This window comes from Nicotiana tomentosiformis, chromosome 12 (genome assembly GCF_000390325.3).
Source record: "Nicotiana tomentosiformis chromosome 12, ASM39032v3, whole genome shotgun sequence".
Taxonomy (NCBI): domain Eukaryota; kingdom Viridiplantae; phylum Streptophyta; class Magnoliopsida; order Solanales; family Solanaceae; genus Nicotiana; species Nicotiana tomentosiformis.
In genome coordinates, this window is record NC_090823.1 from 33,356,934 (window position 1) to 33,371,568 (window position 14,635).

The 14,635-nt window shown below is 37.0% G+C and overlaps 1 pseudogene; it reads left to right on the top strand.

The window, feature by feature from the left end:
• The window catches only part of LOC104103026 (NADP-dependent alkenal double bond reductase P2-like), a 30,435-nt pseudogene extending 16,110 nt beyond the window's left edge, over positions 1–14,325 (top strand).
• Positions 14,326–14,635: the final 310 nt, after the last annotated feature.

Sequence of the window (14,635 nt, forward strand, 5' to 3'; positions counted from 1 at the left end):
AAAATCGCACGACAGAATAAGAAAGAAGTGATATTGTTCCTAAACTTCATAGCCTCTGAGAGATAAGTAAAGACGTCTCCATATCGATCCTTCAAACTCTACTAAGCTTGCTCGTGACTCGTAAGACCTATGTAACCTAGTGCTCTGATACCAACTGTCACGAACCAAAATTCCCACCTTTGGACCGTGATAACGCCTAACATTTCGCTTGCTAGGTAAGCTAACGTTAGAATAATATTATCCATTTTTAAAACAATTTTAAATTTATTAATAACAAGGAAACAAATGCGGAAGCAAAGTTTGAAATATAGTGAAATAATCCATAAATACAACGGTGTCTAAATACCATCCCAGAATTGGTGTCACAAGTGCACGAGCTTCTACAATAAATACAAATAAAGGTCTGAATAAAATAAAGTTGTCTGGAAATAAACACAGCTAAAGTAAAATAGACGGGGACTTCAGAACTGCGGACGCCATGCAGTTATACCTCAAGTCTCCCATGGTAGCTGAAATCCGAGCAAGTCTATGGTACGCCGCTGAGACCAACTCCAAAATCTGCACAAGAAGTGCAGAGTGTAGTATCAGTACAACCGACCCCATGTACTGGTAAGTGCTGATCCTAACCTCGACGAAGTAGTGACGAGGCTAAGGCAGTTCACTTACATTAACATGTACGCAATATTAGTAACAACAACAAATAATAGAAATAAATCAAGTAACTCATTTATAATAATTAAAGCCAACCCAACAGTCATAATTCATTATTATTTCAACCAATTCTGTTGCAGCGTGCAACCCGCTCTCACAATATATCCACATTCAATTCTGTTGCAGCGTGCAACCCGCTCTCACAATATATTCCTTTTAATCAAGTCTATCATATTTTTAATTCAATCAAGTATATATATAGACTTTTAAATAAGTCTATTGCGGCGTGCAAATCGATCCCCTAATATTGACTTTTAAATAAGTCTATTGCGGCGTGCAAACCGATCCCCCAAAATTGACTTTTAAAATAGGTCTATTGCGGCGTGCAATCCGATTCCCAAATATTGACTTTTAAATAAGTCTATTGCGGTGTACAATCCGATCCCCCAATATTGACTTTTAAATAAGTCTATTGTGGCGTGCAATCCGATCCCCCAATATATATATATATATATATATATATATATATATTCTTTCATTTCCGTTGCGGCGTGCAACCCGTTCCCCCAATATAATTTTAAACAACTCATATATATATATATATATATATATATATATATATATATATATATATATATTCTTTCATTTCCGTTGCGGCGTGCAACCCGTTCCCCCAATATAATTTTAAACAACTCATAAATGTAATAAAACTTACTCCAATAAATACCATGTCCAATGAGAAATTATTAAGCATCAAGGCACACAATAATTATAATTTATTTATGAACCAAAAAAATGACAAATAACAATTTATTATGAAAATCATAGAGAAAATAGGTAGTTTAATATTTAATATGCTAAATGTCAAATAACAATTAAAAAACATAATTCAAATAACATGTAACAATTAATGCAGAAATTCAAGAATTAATATTTGACAAAGAATAGGAGAGAAATAATTATTATAATAATTAATTTATGATTTAAAATAATTTATCAATTTTTAAGTAAGATGACAAACAATTAATTTGACGACGTATAGACACTCGTCACCTCGCCTATACATCGTTCACATGCAATTCACATAACAAATAATTTAAGGGTTCTGTTCCCTCAAGTCAAGGTTAACCATGACACTTACGTTGCTTTGCAAATTCCAATCAATTATTCAACAACAACTTTTCCTTTTAAATTTGCCTTTGAAAACTTCAAATCTATTCACAACCAATTCGATATATTCAATACTAATCATAGGAATTAATTCCATATGAATTTACAAATTTTTCGGATAAAAATCTGAAATTTATTAAAATATTCAATAGTGGGATTCACGTCTCAAATCCTGGAAAAACTCACGAAATCCGAACACCCGCTCCGATACGAGTTCAACCATACAAAAATTATCCAATTCCGATATCAAATGGACCTTCAAATGTTTTTTTTTGGGCTAATGGCTAATATATAAATAAAATCCCATAATGGGTCCAATGCTTACAAGATGTCCAAACCAAAATAGAAGTTGCATGAAGCTACTAGCTATTAAAAAATATAGAGAAGCTAAAATCTAATGAACTAACTATTACAACATGATAAGTTGAATGCTTCCTTCTCCTATTAGTGTATGTGAATCCAATTGTCATTGGCAAATACCAAGCAGTACCTATCAAGCTCTCACCAGGCGCCATGGTATATTGTTTATAGGCTAAAATGAATTCCAAACATCTCCACCGTAGAGTTGAAGTCTGCATCGTCCTCTAAGTGTCGCTACTATATGATCTCCATATGCAATGGACTGATTTTGTTCAAGTATTAATCATGTGCTCACTCATTAAGATTAATGTGTAGAAGAGGAGCCTGGCTTTAGGCAGGCTTTGCAAGGCAAAAGCCAGGCTTGAGCTGGCTTTAGGCAGGCTTTACAAGGCAAAGGCCAGGCATACGCTGGCTTTAGGCAGGCTTTTCAAGGCAAAAGCCAGGCTTGAGCTGGCTTTAGGCAGGCTTTGCAGGCCAAAGGCCAGGCGTGAGTTGGCTTTAGGCAGGCTTTACAAGGCAAAAGCCAGGCATGAGCTGGCTTTAGCCAGGCTTTACAAGGCAAAAGCCAGGCATGAGCTGGCTTTAGGCTGGCTTTACAAGGCAAAAGCCAGGAATGATCTGGCTTTAAGCAGTCTTTGCAAGGCAAAGGCCAGCCTTTGAGAATGTGCCTTTTTGTGATCTTGTAAGCTCAGATCCTTCCCTACTAGAACCTTTAAAGTAGACATCATTCAAATATTGCTAAAACATCCTCAGATTAAGCTTGAAAGCATGCTAATACCACTGAGAAATGATTCAACAATCTCCAAAATTACCATATGATGGGTTCAACATTTTCCTTAGCATTTGGACATATCAGTTTGTGCAGAGTCCAATCTTGTGAAGCCATCAGTCTGGGGTTCTTCTCTTTGCTATCCTAATCCTAAGGTTAGGTGATTGAGATTTGTCTAGATTGATCAACCTCCTCCCTGCACTAGGCAGTTCAAAGAATGAATGAAACTTAGATGTACCTGCAAAAGAGAACATAATGTTAGCTATAAAATCCGCCACTGAGTTGCCTTCTCTGAACACATGTTGAAAGATCACATTGAAGTTGTCCTTCATCTCTATAATTTTCTTCACATCCTGTTCAATTACCCAAGGAGGATCCCATTCCCCTTCTATCACCTTCTTCATCACCAATGAATCAGTCTCCAGTATGAGAGGGTAAAAATTATGCTCCACATAATATTCCAACCCTTGAAGAATAGCCTTAGCTTCAGCCACCACATTAGTTGTCACTCCCAGGTCTACTGCCCTAGCATACACCACATCACCTTCATCATCCCTCACACAAATGCCTAGGGAGCTAGGTCCAGGATTTCCCTTTGAAGCTCCATAAGTAGTACATTTGTACCAACCATGACAAGGAAGCTGCCATGCTACTCTTGTAGTGATCAATATAGGTTTATATCCTTCAAAGGATTGAATCATGTCTGGTCATAACAATGGAATATTAGGGATGCAAGCATACCTCACCCTTTCCAGTTGATGCAATGCCCTATTTATCTCATGAATCACCCTATTTGTGGACATTGAACCACCATGTTTACCTGCATTTCTTCTCTTCCACAGCTCCCAAGTGATGATAGCTGGTACTGCTTGAAATAGTGGCTTTAATTTCGGACAACACTGAGCATACCACCAATGCCTTATAATCTGCTTCAATTGAATCAATTGCACAGAAATTCCAGCAGCCCCCATGAACAAGTTCCATACCTTAGAGGCAGTAGGACTTGTGACAAATATATGCTCAATAGATTCCTCTTGGGGCTGCTTACAACACCAACACCTAGACATCACTATTTTCCCCTGCCTCATCCACATGTCATCGGTGGCTATTTTCTGCCTCCACAATCTCCACAAGAAGAAGGATATCTTGAATGGCAAACCTTTAATCCACATTAACTTGAATTCCTGATTAGGATTTGCCCTATGCCTTAATATTTGCCAAGCACTGCTAGCACTGAACTTTCCTGAAGAAGTTGGCATCCAGTATGGCTTATCCCAATATCCCTCACTGCCTTCATAGTGCATATTTATCCTTATATGTTCTGCAATTTCCTTATTGAAAGTTTGATCTAACAACTGATCATCCCATGTTTCCCCTTGCCGCAGTTCTGCCACCTTCTGAAGACCTTCATTGATTGGAAAGTCTTCAGGTAATACATGATAAAGTGCACCCAATCCAGTCCAATTTTCATGCCAAATATTAGTTATTCCACTCTTTAATTCCTATATGATCTCATGTTCTACTTCTTCCCTAGCATTCAGCATCTGTCTCCAAACATGAGACCCTCCCCTAAAATGCACCACAGTTGGTGGCTCCTTCTTGCAATACTTATTCCACATGAAATTAGACCACAAAGATTTTGTAGTCCTAAACCTCTACCATAGTTTAGCAAACAATGCCCTTGAGACATCATTTAATGACCTAAAACCTAGCCCCCTTCCTATTTAGGAAGGCAAAGATTTTGCCATGAAGCCCAGTGTCTGCTTCTCCCTTCTTCCTTTGTGCTCCAAAAGAACCTAGCAAAAGTCTTATGTAGATGACCCAGGATGCTGTTTGGTGGATCAAGGACTGATAACATGTAAACTAGCATACTTTAAAACACACTAGAGATGGGTGTTGCCTTTCCTCCAAATGACAGCAGTTTTCCTTTCCATGAATGAAATTTAGCCTTCACCTTCTTGATAAGATCCTCATAATAGTCCTTCCTCCTTATAGTGTAAAAAATAGGACACCCTAGATATGTGAAGGGGAATTTACCTCTTGCAAATCCTGTAATAGCTCCAACTGCCTAAAATAATCCATTAGCAACCTTTTAATAAATGTAGTATGAACTCTTATCTTTGTTGATCATCTTACCTGATATCTTCTCATAGTTCCCCAACATTACCATAATCTTGCTCAAAGAGGGAGGATGAGCAGATGTAAAGAATATCGTATCATCAGTATACGCCACGTGGTTTAAAGAATCAAACCACTTAGGCATTCCAAATCCCACAAATGACTTGTCTTCAAAAAGCTTATTCAAAGACCTGGAAAGTACCTCAGATGACAGAATGAACAATGCTGGAGATAGGGGATCCCCTTGTTTCACACCCCTTGTCGACTTAAAGAACCCTGAGGACTGCCCATTCACCAATATTGAATACCAGTTATTTGACATCAAGTTCCACACCATGTTGATGAAGTGTTCAAAAAATCCCATCTTCCTTAGCACATGAAATAAGTACTTCCATGAGACCCTATCATAGGCCTTAGCCATATTAAGCTTGATCACCACATTAGCTGGCTTTCCCCTTAACCTTCTTCCAGTGATAATTTCTTGAGTCAATAAGATGTTCTCAAATATACTCCTACCCTTTACAAATCCAGATTGATTAGGAGCTATTAGAGATGACAAAAATATCTCCAATCTGTCATGTAGCACCCTAGACAAAACCTTGTTAATGAATTTGCTCAAACTGATAGGTCTTAAGTCAGAGAAGGTCTCAACTCTAGGTTTCTTGGGCAGCAACACTAGATTGGTGTGAGTGATGGATTAAGGCAATGCAGCTCCTCCATAGAAGTGTAGCACCATGTTGTATATATCAGCACCAATAACATCCCAGCATGTTTGATAAAACAAGCTAGTGAATCCATCAGGGCTACTAGCACTCTCCCCACTAAGCTCAAAAACTGCTGCCCTTAATTCTTCAATTGTTGGCAATCTGCTAAGTTCCAAATTCTGATCCATAGTGACCATTGAAGGTACATTATTGAGCAAGGGAAATTCAGAAGCATCACCTTCATTTGTGAACTGTTTTTGATAGAAGTCCACTGCAGTTGTAGCCAATTGCTCCTGGTCTTCATCCATACCCCACTGCCACTTTTGATCCTCTTCAGTTGCAATTTCTTTCTTTTTCCATTGACATGGTTGTGAAAGAAACTTGTATTCCTATCTCCTTCAGCAAACTAAGTCATCCCAGCTTTTTGCTTCCAATACTACTCCTCAATATTCAAGTATTTCTTCAATTCAGATTGAGCCTTTTGAAGCACAATTCTATTCTCAGTTGTAGGCTCTTCTTCAAACAACATCTCTTTCACCCTAACAATGTCCTCCAAAATAGCCAATTACTTGAAGATATCACCAAATGTTTCCCTATTCCATTTGAGAGTGCTGCCTTCACCCTCTTGATATTCTGCTTGAACATTAAAAACTGATCCCCTATGAAATCAGCTTCCCAATTCTGCCTCACCATATCCATAAATGTAGCATGCTTTGTCCAAAAGTTCAAGAATCTGAAAGGCTTGACAAAATTGGTTGTCTGCACCCCACATGTCATTAGCAATGGTGCATGATCTGATCCAATTCTGATTAGATGCTCAACTTCAATAGTTGGCAACATGTTCTGAAATGGCAAATTCACAAAAATTCTATGCAATCTCTTGAACATACACTCAACATTGGATCTCCCATTCCACCATGTGAATGGACTTCCTTTGTACCCTTGCTCAAACAAACCACAAGAGTTTACACAAAATGCAAAATCCTCATATTCAGGAGGGTGTACTGGAAGTCCCCCTATTTTCTCATCTTCATGAAATATCACATTGAAATCCCCTCCTACCAACCATGGTAATTCCATATCACTTGCTAAATAATACAAGTGGTCCCACAAATCCAACCTCTTTATTACTGAATATTTTGCATAAACAAATGTCATCATCATGTGCTGCCCCAGGTAATGGTGAAACACTCTCACAGTCACCTGTTGCTCAGTATCCTCCACTAATTCCCATTCCACCACTGCATCGAAGAACAACCATATTTTCCCATTAATATTTGTATAAGCAGTCTCCATATTCAACCTCCTTTTATATCTATCAATGAGTCCCTTCTTTTGAAAAGGCTCCATCAATGCAACTACACAAAAATTATGCTCCCTATTCATATTGATCACCCTAGGAAAGGCCCGTTGTGTCTTCACTGACCTTATGTTCCATATTAATGTTTTGATCATCATCTAGATAGAGAAGCTGCCCTCCTGGGCATTATTCTTGAAGGTTGTGATGGATCTTTACTCTGATTCTTCTTAGTTTTTCTACCTTCTTTAGCACTAGTTGTGGGTGATAAATCCCCTTCCCTAGCCACTTGTTTGAAGTTTTCGGTAGTTGATTCATCATCTCCTTCATCCTCCACTGGATTTTGTCTCAATAAGTCTTCATCAATTGGTGTCATATTGTGTGTAACTAAATCATGTAAATGTTGTAGAGGAGTCTTAGTTAGAACATTAAGATGTAGTTGCATGGTTTGATCAGTGCCAGATTTCATAGGCACTTCCTCTATTTCCCTGGATGCTCTTGGAACAATTGCCCGCTCATCAGCCTGTTCATACTCCTTGAATTGTAGCTCATGGACATACATCGGAACACCATCTACATAGGCCAAAATCTGTCCAGTGGCTCTAAGGTTAGGGTTTAATGTAGCTGCCTCATCAGGTGAACCTGGCTTTAGGCCTGGCGTCGCCTGCCTAATGTCTGGGGAGCCTGGCTTTAGGCCTGGCGTTGCCAGCCTATCACCAGGTGAGCCTGGCTTTAGGCCTAGCGTCGCCAGCCTATCGCCCAGTGAGCCTGGCTTTAGGCCTGGTGTTGCCAGCCTATCGCCCGGTGAGCCTGGCTTTAGGTCTAGCGTCGCCAGCTTATCGCCAGGTGAGCTTGGATTCCTTCTTCACCTTGTCTTCTATTGTCTTTGTTTTGCCCAACTGATCATTCTTAACCTCAACTGCATCGCTCCATAAGACCTTTGTAAAGTTTACCTCATCAAGATCCTCCATCTGGCCAGAATCTTTAAAAGTTTGAGATGGAATCGCATGACAAGATTGGTTTGTGGTCACATTGAGTTGTTTTAGCTCCTCTTTGCTAGTCCCAAACCTTCTATGAACCCAGTCGATTGTGGGCTGAATCCCAGAAGAAGTAGGACCATCTTTAGAACTGAAGACTGGTTTTCCCCCCACCAAAACCAGTTTGTTGTTCTCGTTTATATCACTTTGTTCCTCCTATAATACTGCAAATTTATTCCTTGTTTGAACCTTGTTTGTCTGATCTTCTTCGACCTCCATCAGTGCAAAGTTATTGTCCACCTGTTGTACACCAGCATTCACTGGCACGATTGTATTGCCAGTTTGCCCTTGTACCTGGGTTTTGTTATTTTTGTTGGTTCCCCGATTTTCCCGAACTTCCTTCCACTGTGCACCTACGTTCCCGACTACTTTTCCACTCGTGAGAATCATTAAAGGGGTAATGTGATTTTTGGTTTTTCCTTGTTCATCAGCAGCAGAATTTCAGTTGTTCAACTCATCAAGGTCATTCCTTTTCTTGCTGCTTTGATTCTCAATAAGCTCGGGGTGCAAACACCAATATTCAATTTCATCATGTCCTTGTAGTTTACACTCCTTACAATATTTTGGTAGCATGTCATACTGAAATCCCACCCATTCTGTTCAAACACCACCAAAAGCTTCATCATCAATATGCAATCACACCTTTTTAGGTAGTTCGGCCAACAAATCGACAAGAGCTTTTACTCTTCCGCAACTCGGCCTAGTTTTATTTGTAGTTGCCGCGTCAAGACACACTGGCCTTCCCACAGCTGTAGCCAAAGAAAACAAAGTTTCCTTTACAAAAAGGTAGGCAGCAGTCCAGGAAAAGAAATCCACGCCATCGCCATCAGAGTTTCTTCACCCGCCTTAAATTTTGCATCGTAGATAAGAGTACACAATTGGTATTCGTACCCATCTTTGGCTTTGATGTAGTACGTACTCTTCGATGTGAAATCGAGGAAATATTTTCATAGAGTTAATCTAATTAACACATGACGATCTCTAAGGAATCCGATATTACACTCACCTTTGATACCACATTGAGTTGGAATTATTCGACGAAGCTCGTGAATCTCTGGAGAACCATATGAAAGCTTGCCAACGACAACATTTTGAAGGCCTTCAATCACATTCATTATATCTACTACTGCCTCTGTGAATTTAACCACTGGTTGGCCATTCAAATACACTACTCGTCGCAGTGGAATGGGTTGAATTGAAGCTGCAGCAGTAGCCATCGCTGGAGGATTTAAAGAATTTGGTTTCAAAATTTTCGAGTAATCTAGAGGGGCTGGGTTGGCGTTAGTTGTTTTATGTTGTTGTGCAACGTTGGGGGAAGGCAGACCAGCCGAAAAATCCAGCTGGTCGCCGACCATCATAGCCATTGAAGCCTAAAGCTCCAGCTTGTCCGCGATGAACAGTGACGAAGTCACTGTTCATGTACTGTTTGGCACTGTTCACAGCTACAGCGACGACGGAAATTTTGAGAGAAATGCCCTAATATTTGGAAGATTTTATAAAAATTTGATTTTTCTTTCATAAATTCACGGATTCATGATATAAATGAGTATGAAATCATGAAACATAATCCATATAGGATAAGGAACACTTAACCCAATGTTTTTCCGTGAAAATCACCCAAAACTCGCCTTACCCGAGCTCAAAAATTAGAAATGGTTGAAAATGGGTCGAAACCCCATTTCCAGAACTTAAGTTTTGTTTTTTCAGACTTTTATTCATCGCGATCGCAGAAATTTGTTCGCGATCGCGTAGAACAACTTTGCCCAGATTCATTTTACTCTTCGCGATCGCGGGAATTGCTTCGTGATCGCGAAGCACATTTTTCCATAGGCTGCCACTTTGCTCTACGCGAACACGACATCACACATGCGAACGCGAAGCATAACCCTGCAGACCTACGCGATCGCGGACCATTTCATACGAACGCGAAAAACAAATTTGAGTACCCCAGCTTCTACCTCATTTCATCTTCGTGAACGCGAGGAGTCTATCGCAAACGCGAAGCTTTACACTTCGACCCTTCGTGAATGCGTGCCATCAGTCGCGAACGCGAAGCACAATTGTGCCAGTCCAATTTTCCTCTTTGCGATCGCAAGAATGGCTTCGCGATCGCGAAGAACATAACACCAGATGACAGCAGAAGCTAAAAACCAGATTTTTCTAAGTTCAAAATCATCCCGTAGTCTATCCGAAACTCACCCGAGCCCTCGGGGTTCCAAACCAAACGTGCATACAAGTCCTAAAATATCATACGAACTTGCTCGCGTGATCAAATCGCCAAAATAACACCTAGAATTATGAATTGTATACCAAATCAAAGGAATTTTAAGAAAGCTTTAAGACTTATATTTTTACAACCGGACGTCCGAATCACGTCAAATGAAGTCCGATTCTCACCAAATTTGGCAGACAAGTCATAAATATTATAGTGGACCTATACCGGGCTCCAGAACCAAAATACGGACCCGAGATCAATAAATCCAATATCAATAATTTCTTAAAAATCATTAAGCTTTCAAGATTTTAAGTTTTCTTCAAAATTCCATATCTCGAGCTAGGGACCTCGGAATTCGATTCCGGGCATACGCCCAAGTCCCAAATCACGATACGGACCTACCAGAATTATCAAAATACTGATCCGGGTCCGTTTGCTCAAAATATTGACTAAAGACAACTCAGTTGAGTTTTTAAAGCTCTATCACATAAAAACTTTCCGAAAAAATTTACGGATTGCGCACGCAAGTCGAGGAATGATAAATGGTACTTTTCGAGGTCTTAAAACACAAAATTAATTATTAAATTTAAAGATGATATTTTGAGTCATCACACTAATTATGGGATCGGGTTGCACGTTGCAACGTATTTCATTGATTTATGCCATGATTGGCTTGTTATAGCGCTTGGGCGGAAGGACCTCCTCTGGAGTCTGTACACACCCCCAGTGAGCACAGGTACCTACTGAGTGTGAATGCCGAGTGCTGAGTGATTGAGAGGAATGAATGACTGAGATGAATGAGTGACTAAGAGGAAAGAGTGACTATGAGGTTAGAGTGAATGGGAGGACTGAGTGACTATTACTCTGAGAAGATGCATTGATTCCATTATTTCTGTTTAAGTCAAATTTTATATGAAATTGCTATGGATTTTTAAATGTTGAACTTGAAAGCATGCCTACCCTTTTTCATGTTGAAAAGTATTGTATTTGGACTTAGCTGTGAAGGTCGTCAGTACTTTCAGTTCTTTATTTATTATTGTTACTTGCTGAGTTGGTTGTACTCATACTACACCCTGCACTTCGTGTGCAGATCCAGGTGATCCCAGACACAATGGGTGTTGATTCTTTTACACAGTTGACTTTTCGGAGATTTAGAGGTAGCCGCCATATTTCGCAGACCTTGCCTCTCCTTCTCTATCTTCTTGGTTACTGTATTTGGTCTCAGACTATTATAAATCATACTTTTCAGACTTGAAATGTATAGATGCTCATGTACTCAGTGACAACGGGTTTTGGGAGTGTATTTGTATCTGAAATTGTGAGGTCTTCTATTAAATTTAAATTATTATGTTTCAAACTTAAAAGATAAATGTGGGCCGGCTTGCCTAGTATTGAGATAGGCGCCATCACAACAGGTTAGAATTTTGGGTCGTGACAATCTATGCATTATATATTATATTATCTTCTATATGTATATAATAGGAGATGCAAAGACACCATAGTAGGCCTAGTGGCAACATAATAACAAGTCACTTAGCAATTTTAGGACAACATTAGTTATGTTAGGTAATAATTAATTTATTTTTGAATGTAAATTTTAAAATAAATAAATTATGCACTATGTGTTATTAATAATTAGTTACTATTTTGAATTTGAATTTAAACATAGAAGAAAATTCTAATTTAAATTTGAAACAATTACAAGCAACATAGTAAAAAATATAAAAATCAAAATTTTATATTAAAAATAACATAAAAGAAAAGTCTAATTGCTTATACCATATAATGCAAAAATAAATTCTACAAATATTGATATATTTTATGCAAAATAATAAAAGAACATATATTTTGGACGAAGTAAAATATATAAAAACCAAAAGATTATATTGAAAAAAAATAGAAAAAATCTAATTACTTAATATATAATGTAGAAAAAATTTAAAAATATAAATATATTTTATACAAAACTATAAATGAACATATAATTTTGATGAAGTAAGAAATCTATATTATCTATGTTATATTAAAAGAGCTATCTATATATTATATATATTATCCATACATGATACAAGGAGAGGCAAAGACAATATATTAAGCCAACGGGAGCATAATAAAAAGTCACTTGGTAATTTTATGATTAAAAACTATTATTCATAAGATTAACCCAAGTGTTAAGATACTACAAAGCCACTTATAAATTTTATAGTTATTCATGAACAAATTTAAAACCCCCCAAAAAATAATCAAGATAAAATTATAAAGTAAGTAAATAATATATAGAAGCATTATTTATAAATTTAGAAAATTTGAAGAATATGAATAATAGAAGGTTTCTCTCTTTAGACTTTTGAACAAAATAATAAAAGGATTCTCTCTTTGTAATTTTAAGGATTCAAAATTATAATTTAATAAAAAATAAAGATATTTAAAAAAATTATAAGTAAAATTCTAAATGGAAAAACTAATCAAATATATCAATGGAAAAAAATATAATGTTAGACTATTTATAATTTGAATTAATTGGAAAAATAGTTTAAATAATATCAGTCAAAACATTTATTGATAAATTTAGACAAATCCTAGAAAACACCTAACCCCAAACCCCATGTATTTACAAAAATAAAAAAAATCTTAACTTTATCACCAATATCTTCTTAATTAAAAATTTATTATTCTCAAAATTTCTATTTGTACCAACAATGCCGCAGATTTAAGCATTCTCACAAACAATGACAAATGTTACTAACAATATATAAATGAAATTGTGTACCGTAGCAAGGTTTTTTGGTCGGCCAAAATGTTCTCCAAAGGGATATATATCTATCAAATTAGACAACTTTTTAATATATTAATTATATTGTTACTCGTCTATTTTTATATTATTGCACCAATATTTATCAATTGACAAATTTATATAATATTTATATCTACTATTTCATGAAGAAAATAAAAAGATGATAAATATTTTTAAATACAAATTTACCTTGAATTGTTTTCAATTTCTTCAAATACTTAAATAACAAAATTATAATTCAAGAAAAATAGTAACATTTGAATAGACTTGAATGTATGAATATCCGGTGTATTTACATGTTCATAAAATAATATTATTTACATGCTTCTTTGCATAGTAGTTTTCAAGTAAGTAATATTTTTTTTATGAAAAATTATATTTAATATTCTTTGCGCAACACGAGTAAATACTAGTTAAAATAATAGGCCGGGTGGGGTATAAAAGTAAGGGCGGGTAAGGGGTCTAGTAAGAAAAGGAAGGCGGAGGGGGTAGGGGGATGGTGATTAGGACATGTAGCATTTTAAATAGGATTAAGAATATGATTGGAATTTAACAATTCTGAAAAAATGAGTCGGTTAGTCGAAAGGGGGTATAAGCGACCTATTTTGGTCACGCCGGGGGCAATTTTGATACCAACTTTTAATGCAGAGTAAAATTATTCTATTTTATATAGTACAAAGAACAGTTTTGACCATTTCTCGTATTATTAATTGTCACAGATACTTTCCCGAAGGGATTGATATGTACTTTGAAAATATTGGGGGAAAACTGCTGGATGCTGTGCTTCTAAACATGAGAAATTTTGGTCGAATTGCTTTGTGTGGAATGATCTCCCAATACAATCTAGAAAATCCAGAAGGTGGTAAAAAAATTGATGGAAATTATCTATAAGCGTGTCCGAATTAAAGGATTCCTTTACTTCGACTACTTACCTCAATACTCAAAGGTTTTAGAAATTATATTGCCTCTTATCAGAGAAGGGAAAATGAAATATATTGAAGACATAGTTGAAGGTCTCGAAAATGGCCCTGCTGCACTTGTGGGAATTTTCAGTGGTCGCAACATTGGAAAACAAGTCATTAAAGTTGCTCAAGAGTGATCTTCCTCTCTGTTTATATAATTTGCACTTTTCCATCGCTTCCAATGAGTTAGTTTTGGCTTTGTTTGTCGTAGCTTGATTGAGCTTTAATCAGCTAAAGCATTTATATCAGTGTTAAGGAGTGCATGTATTGGAATAAGATCATAGCGATAAGAATAAATAATTCTTCTGTTAAAATGGCGGAGTGTCCGTAATGTAAGATAAGAAGCTTATGTTCTTTTTAGGCCAAATACCTATGACAGCCCATTCAACTTGTCATAATTTTTTATTTTGACACTCTATCTCAACCTTGTTATATTTTGGCCTTCCAACTCTATTTCTTATGTTTCACTTTAACAAAAAAGCTTACTAGTCACATAGTGTGCATTGCCTCACAAAAGATCTCGGGACGCTGTAATCATCTTCATCGTTCGCTCTGTGC